Source organism: Nyctereutes procyonoides, unplaced genomic scaffold, assembly GCF_905146905.1.
Source record: "Nyctereutes procyonoides isolate TBG_1078 unplaced genomic scaffold, NYPRO_anot_genome, whole genome shotgun sequence".
In the NCBI taxonomy this organism is placed as follows: Eukaryota; Metazoa; Chordata; class Mammalia; order Carnivora; family Canidae; genus Nyctereutes; species Nyctereutes procyonoides.
In genome coordinates this window covers 19,232,171-19,240,422 of record NW_026575146.1, presented here as the reverse complement: position 1 = coordinate 19,240,422, position 8,252 = coordinate 19,232,171, and the positions used below count along the sequence as shown (strand labels likewise).

General features: G+C 36.6%; 1 pseudogene; it reads left to right on the top strand.

Moving 5' to 3' along the window:
* Positions 1-594: 594 nt before the first annotated feature.
* Positions 595-1,525, top strand: LOC129500959 (heterogeneous nuclear ribonucleoprotein D-like; annotated as a pseudogene).
* The last annotated feature ends 6,727 nt before the right edge of the window (positions 1,526-8,252 follow it).

Sequence of the window (8,252 nt, the reverse complement as noted above, 5' to 3'; positions counted from 1 at the left end):
CAGCATAAAGCAGCACAAAAATTTTCAAATGTTGAAAAAAACCTGTCAATCCAGAACTCTATAACCAGTGAAAATATCCTTAAGGAATGAAGGGGAAATCAAAGCATTCTCAGATGAAAGAAAAGAAAGAGTGTTTGTTTTATGTCAGAAGACCTGACATAAAAGGATAGCCAAAGGAAGTTCTCTAAATATAAAGGAAATGACAAAAAATAGAACATGAGGAAGGAAAAAGAACATAGTAAGCAAAAATATGGGGATTATGTTATGTAGTGGTAAAGGGATCAATCCACCAGGAATATATAGCAATCCTAAATATGTATGCCCAAGTCAAGAGAGCTGCAAAGCAAAAAACTAATTGAACTGAAAACAAAACAAAACATTTTATAATTAAATATTCATTCATGAAAAAACTCTCAGAAAATATAAGAAGAGACTTCAAATTGATAAAACTATTTACAAAATACAGTGAATATTATACTTAATTTTAAACACTGAATGTTTTTTTCCAAAGATCTAAGGCACAAATGCCTTAGGAGTAAGGCACAAATGTCAGCTATTACTACTCTCATTCAAATAATAGTACAGGTGGCTGCTGCCGCGACCCAGACTGCATGGCAGCACCCTCTGGCTGACAACTCCGCCACCATGGAGGACATGAACGAGTTCAGCAGCACAGAGGAATTCGCAGAGGGATCCAAGATCAACACAAACAAGAATCAGCAGGATGACGGTAAAATGTTTATTAGAGGATTGAACTGGGATACAAGCAAGAAAGATCTGACTTAATATTTGTCTCGATTTGGGGAAGTTGTAGATTGTATAATTGAAAGAGATCCAGTGACTGGAAGATCAAGAGGATTTGGATTTGTGCTTTTCAAAGAGGCTGCTAGTGTTGATAAGGTTTTGGAACTGAAAGAACACAAACTGGATAGCATGTTGATAGACCCCAAAAGGGCCAAAGCTTTAAAGGGAAAGAACCCCCCAAAAAGGTTTTTGTGGGTGGATTAAGCCCAGATACTTCCGAAGAACAAATTAAAGAATATCTTGGAGGCTTTGGAGAGATTGAAAATATTGAACTTCCCATGGATACAAAAACAAACGAAAGAAGAGGATTTTGTTTTATTACATATACAGATGAAAAGCCAGTAAAGAAATTGTTAGAAAGCAGATATCATCAGATTGGTTCTGGGAAGTGTGAAATCAAAGTTGCAGAACCCAAAGAGGTATATAGGCAGCAACAGCAACAGCAAAAAGGAGGAAGAGGTGCTGCAGCTGGTGAACGAGGTGGTACTAGGGGTCATGGACAAGGTCAGGGCCAAAACTGGAACCAAAGATTTAATCACTGTTATGATCAAGGATATGGAAATTACATTAGTGCCTATGGTGGTGATCAAAACTATAGTGACTTTGGCAGCTATGGTTATACTGAGTTTAACTATGGGAACTAAGGATATGGACAGGGACATGCAGACTACCGTGGCCAACAGGGGGTGGCAATCACCAAAACAATTACCAGCCATACTAAAGGAAGACGTTGGATAAAACAAGAGGAGATGGCTTAAAGTTAACCCATCTTGTAGGACGACATTGCAGATTGGTCTTCTGTTGATCTAAGATGATTATTTTGTAAAAGATTTTCTAGTGTATAAGACACAACGGTGTCCAACTGTATATAGCCGCCAGTTAGTTTTCTTTGTTTTTACTTTTTTTTTTGCTATCTGTGTTATGACTCAATGTGGATTTGTGTTTATACAAATTTTATTTGCATGATTTCATGTTAAACCTCAAATAAATGCTTCCTTATGTGATGGTTTTTCTGTGTCAGTTACTAAATAGCTCTGTAAAAGTGTAATTTAAAGTAAGCAATTGAGGTGCAGTTTATTTTGTAGAGGGTTTTGGGCAATAGGGAGAAACTGTAGTCCTTTATGAATAGTCAGCTACAGTGTCACCCTGTTCCCCGTTTTTGTTAGATATGTATTATCTTCTAAGGCTTCATTTCCCTACTGAGGTTTCCACCACAACTTTGATGTTTCTTCACTGTGTATCTGGAGAGTTTGTCATAGGGTCATTAGTGGAAGATTTCCAGCTGACCATCAATCTTCTGGACTGTGTTTTGGAAAAGTGCACCTTCTTGGCATAAAGCATGTTGGTAGCTCCTTTTCATGAATCGAAAAGATTGTGGTTTGTTCCTATCTCTGGGAAGCCATTTATTATATGCTAAATAGAATCAGTGGTCTGCTAGGAAGAGGTTTGGCTAATCATAATACCATGACTTTAATTATTTTCTTGATTAAAATGTCCAGATATACACAGGGAAAGGCACTATTAAACTGTGTATAGGAGCTACACTTTAAGAGTATCAAAGATAGTTAAATTTTATTTTATTTTTTAAGATAGTTAAATTTTAACAAACATTTTGGCAGGTAGGTATGAGGTTAAAATTTGAGCAAAAGTTAGAGTCAGTTACTTGGAAATATAGTGCCTGAGATTAGTTGTATTCTGTTGGTATGTCACAGCAAGCACCAAACTGAACAAAAAGTTTTCTATTGGGACATTTTTAGGAAGCTATTTTGGGTGTTAACTGTTAAAGTGGTGTGAGCTCTTAAAAGAAGTCATGGTAGTAGATTTCATCATTTTTAATGCATTAGTGCATGAGCTGAGTAGTTAAGCATACCCAGATTCAGACATAGGAAAGAGTAGTGGGGGGAAATATACTTTAAATTTTATGTATGTCGGTGCAAATCTAAGTGACCGAGTCATTAAAACAGATTTTCCTGGTGCATCAAAAAGCAGTTTCAGCTCTAGATTTTGGAGAATTTCCTGGGTAATTTCAGGTTTTGAATTTTACATTTAGTGTAGTTGGTTCTAAGATTTAAGCTTTGTTTCTGTGGTTCCACATTAGCCTCTAGTATTGACATACATATTCAATAATAGTTGAATATAGAATAGTTGACCTCAATAGAATAGTTGACCTCACCTTCAAAATGTAAATTTTTCATGCTGATGAACCTGCCTTTTGTTTTATTTGGTGCCCGAAACTTACTTTGTTCAATGATGTTTGTACTTACTGGCTATCAAGTTACAATGAACTTGGCTTACTTTTGCTCTTGTTTTGCTATTTGACCTTAAACCTAGGCCAAGTACAATGTTGGTTATTGCAAGGGACTGTTTATTCTTTCAACATGCAACCTTAGGGAACAGGGAGATTTTCATTTTAAGTTATGTTGTCAAAAGTCTGTAGGTGCAGAGTCTTTAGGGCAGTGAATCCTGTCAAGTTCAAATTTATGAATAGGTGACAAGTTGACATTGAGATTGTCCTTTCCCTGAGCAAAAATGAATAAAAGCTTTTTAAACAAACAAACAGCCCCCCCCAAAAAAAAGCCCCACAAATAATAGTACAATACAGTGAGAAATAGTAGTGCAATACAATGGGGAAAAACCAATAAAAGGCATATAGATCTTAAATAAATGAAACTTTCTATTTCAGATTGTATGATGATCTATGCAGAATAATTCTAAGAAGGCTACAAAAATATTACTAGAACTAATGTAGAGTTCAGCAAGATTGTAGAGTATAAGATAAACATTCAAAATTTAATTGTATTTCCACATACTAGCAATGGGCTCATGGATTTAAATTAAAATTATGATACTATTGATGAGCATTTATAAAATGAAATATTTAAGTGTAGAACTAATAAATGGATAAGACTCGTATACTGAAAACCATACAATGTTAATAAAAGAAATCAAAGATCTAAATAAGTGGAGACATACTATGCTCATTACTTGAAAACCCAACATCATAAAAGTGCCACTTTTCCTTAAATTTAAATATAGATTTAACATATTCCTTTCAAAATACTAGCAAAACATTTGCAGTGATAGGCAAAATTAATCTAAAATGTATACAGAAACTAGAAACTAGTTTACCTGTGAGACACATTTAAAGCAAGACAGAGACGGAAATTTATAATATTAAGTACATGTATTTGGAAAGAAGAAAATCTCAAATTAGTGATCTAAGCTAAAATTACTTTTAAAAAAAGAATAAAGAAGAACAATTACTCTACCTAATTTCAAGACTTATTACTGAGCTGCTATAATCAAAATTATGTGGTGTTGGTGAATAAATAGACACATACATGAATGAAATAGAATAAAAACTTTGGAAATAGAATCACATAAATATGCTCTGCTGATTTTTGACAAAGTGCAAACACATTTCTTGTTTTATTTTATTTTATTTTTAAAGATTTATTTATTATTTCTTTTTTTATAATAAATTTACTTTTTATTGGTGTTCAATTTACCAACATACAGAATAACACCCAGTGCTCATCCCATCAAGTGCCCCCCTCAGTGCCTGTCACCCATTCACCCCACCCCCCGCCCTCCTCCCCTTCCACCACCCCTAGTTCGTTTCCCAGAGTTAGGAGTCTTCATGTTCTGTCTCCCTTTCTGATATTTCCCACACATTTCTTCTCCCTTCCCTTCTATTCCCTTTCACTATTATTCATATTCCCCAAATGAATGAGAACATATAATGTTTGTCCTTCTCTGATTGACTTACTTCACTCAGCATAATACCCTCCAGTTCCATCCACGTTGAAGCAAATGGTGGGTATTTGTCGTTTCTAATGGCTGAGGAATATTCCATTGTATACATAAACCACATCTTCTTTATCCATTCATCTTTCGATGGACACCGAGGCTCCTTCCACAGTTTAGCTATTTTGGACATTGCTGCTATAAACATCGGGGTGCAGGTGTCCTGGCGTTTCATTGCATCTGTATCTTTGGGGTAAATCCCAACAGTGCAATTGCTGGGGTCGTAGGGCAGGTCTATTTTTAATTCTTTGAGGAACTTCCACACAGTTTTCCCGAGTGGCTGCACCAGTTCACATTCCCACCAACAGTGTAAGAGGGTTCCCTTTTCTCCGCATCCTCTCCAACATTTGTGGTTTCCTGTCTTTTCATTTTCCCCATTCTCACTGGTGTGAGGTGGTATCTCATTGTGGTTTTGATTTGTATTTCCCTGATGGCAAGTGATGCAGAGCATTTTCTCATGTGCATGTTGGCCATGTCTATGTCTTCCTCTGTGAGATTTCTCTCATGTCTTTTGCCCATTTCATGATTGGATTGTTTGTTTCTTTGCTGTTGAGTTTAATAAGTTCTGTATAGATCTTGGAAACTAGCCCTTTATCTGATATGTCATTTGCAAATATCTTCTCCCATTCTGTAGGTTGTCTTTGAGTTTTGTTGACTGTATCCTTTGCTGTGCAAAAGCTTCCTATCTTGATGAAGTCCCAATAGTTCATTTTTGCTTTTGTTTTTTTTGCCTTCGTGGATGTATCTTGCAAGAAATTACTGTGGCTGAGTTCAAAAAGGGTGTTGCCTGTGTTCTCCTCTAGGATTTTGATGGAATCTTGTCTCACATTAAGATCTTTCATCCATTTTGAGTTTATCTTTGTGTATGATGCAAGAGAGTGGTCCAGTTTCATTCTTCTGCATGTGGATGTCCAATTTTCCCAGCAGCATTTATTGAAGAGACTGTCTTTCTTCCAGTGGATCGTCTTTCCTCCTTTATCGAATATTAGTTGACCATAAAGTTGAGGGTCCACTTCTGGGTTCTCTATTCTGTTCCATTGATCTATGTGTCTGTTTTTGTGCCAGTACCACACTGTCTTGATGACCACAGCTTTGTAGTACAACCTGAAATCTGGCATTGTGATGCCCCCAGCTATGGTTTTATTTTTTAAAATTCCCCTGGCTATTCGGGGTCTTTTCTGATTCCACACAAATCTTAAAATAATTTGTTCTATCTCTGAAGAAAGTCCATGGTATTTTGATAGGGATTGCATTAAACGTGTAAATTGCCCTGGGTAACATTGACATTTTCACAATATTAATTCTGCCAATCCATGAGCATGGAATATTTTTCCATCTTTTTGTGTCTTCCTCAATTTCTTTCAGAAGTGTTCTATAGTTTTTAGGGTATAGATCCTTCACCTCTTGGTTAGGTTTATTCCTAGGTATCTTATGCTTTTGGGTGCAATTGTAAATGGGATTGACTCCTTAATTTCTCTTTCTTCAGTCTCATTGTTAGTGTATAGAAATGCCACTGATTTCTGGGCATTGATTTTGTATCCTGCCACGCTACCAAATTGCTGTATGAGTTCTAGCAATCTTGGGGGGAGGCTTTTGGGTTTTCTATGTAGAGTATCATGTCATCGGCGCAAAGAGGGAGAGTTTGACTTCTTCTTTGCCAATTCGAATGCCTTTAATGTATTTTTGTTGTCTGATTGCTGAGGCTAGGACTTCCAGTACTATGTTGAATAGCAGTGGTGAGAGTGGACATCCCTGTCTTGTTCCTGATCTTAGGGGAAAGGCTCCCAGTGCTTCCCACTGAGAATGATATTTGCTGTGGGCTTTTCATAGATGGCTTTTAAGATGTGAGGAAAGTTCCCTCTATCCCTATACTCTGAAGAGTTTTGATCAGGAATGGATGCTGTATTTTGTCAAATGCTTTCTCTGCATCTAATGAGAGGATCATATGGTTCTTGGTTTTTCTCTTGCTGATATGATGAATCACATTGATTGTTTTACAAGTGTTGAACCAGCCTTGTGTCCCGGGGATAAATCCTACTTGGTCATGGTGAATAATTTTCTTAATGTGTTGTTGGATCCTATTGGCTAGTATCTTGTTGAGAATTTTTGCATCCATGTTCATCAGGGAAATTGGTCTGTAATTCTCCTTTTTGGTGGGGTCTTTGTCTGGTTTTGGAATTAAGGTGATGCTGGCCTCATAGAACGAATTTGGAAGTACTCCATCTCTTTCTATCTTTCCAAACAGCTTTAGTAGAATAGGTATGATTTCTTCTTTAAACGTTTGATAGAATTCCCCTGGGAAGCCATCTGGCCCTGGACTTTTGTGTCTTGGGAGGTTTTTGATGACTGCTTCAATTTCCTCCCTGGTTATTGGCCTGTTCAGGTTTTCTATTTCTTCCTGTTCCAGTTTTGGTAGTTTGTGGCTTTCCAGGAATGCATCCATTTCTCCTAGATTGCCTAATTTATTGGCATATAGCTGTTCATAATATGTTTTTAAAATCGTTTGTATTTCCTTGGTGTTGGTAGTGATCTCTCCTTTCTCATTCATGATTTTATTAATTTGAGTCTTCTCTCTCTTCTTTTTAATAAAGCTGGCTAATGGTTTATGTATCTTATTAATTCTTTCAAAGAACCAACTCCTGGTTTTGTTGATCTGTTCCACAGTTCTTCTGGTCTCGATTTCGTTGAGTTCTGCTCAAATCTTTATTAACTCTCTTCTGGTGGGTGTAGGATCTATTTGCTGCTTTTTCTCTAGCTCCTTTATGTGTATGGTTAGCTTTTGTATTTGAGTTCCTTCCAGTTTTTGAATGGATGCTTGTATTGCGATGCATTTCCCCCTTAGGACTGCTTTTGCTGCATCCCAAAGATTTTGAATGGTTGTATCTTCATTCTCATTAATTTCCATGAATCTTTTTAATCCTTCATTAATTTCCTGGTTGACTCTTTCATCTTTTAGCAGGATGGTCCTTAACCTCCACCTGTTTGAGGTCCTTCCAAACTTCTTATTGTGATTTAGTTCTAATTTCAAGGCATTATTGTCTGAGAATATGCAGGGGAAGATCCCAATCTTTTGGTATTGGTTCAGACCCAATTTGTGACCCAGTATGTGGTCTATTCTGGAGAAAGTTCCATGTGCACTTGAGAAGAATGTGTATTCAGTTGAGTTTGGATGTAAAGTTCTATAGATATCTGTGAAATCCATCTGGTTCAGTCTATCATTTAAAGCTCTCGTTTCTTTGGAGATGTTGTGCTTAGAAGACCTATCGAGTATAGAAAGCGCTAGATTGAAGTCACCAAGTATAAGTGTATTATTATCTAAGTATTTCTTCACTTTGGTTATTAATTGATTGATATATTTGGCAGCTCCCACATTCGTGGCATATATATTGAGGATTGTTAAGTCCTCTTGTTGGATAGATCCTTTAAGTATGAGATAGTGTCCCTCTTCATCTCTCACTACAGTCTTCGGGGTAAATTTTAGTTTATCTGATATATGGATGGCTACCCCTGCTTTCTTTTGAGGACCATTTGAATGGTAAATGGTTCTCCAACCTTTTATTTTCAGGCTGTAGGTGTCCTTCTGTCTAAAATGAGTCTCTTGTAGACAGCAAATAGATGGGTCCTGCTTTTTTATCCAGTAT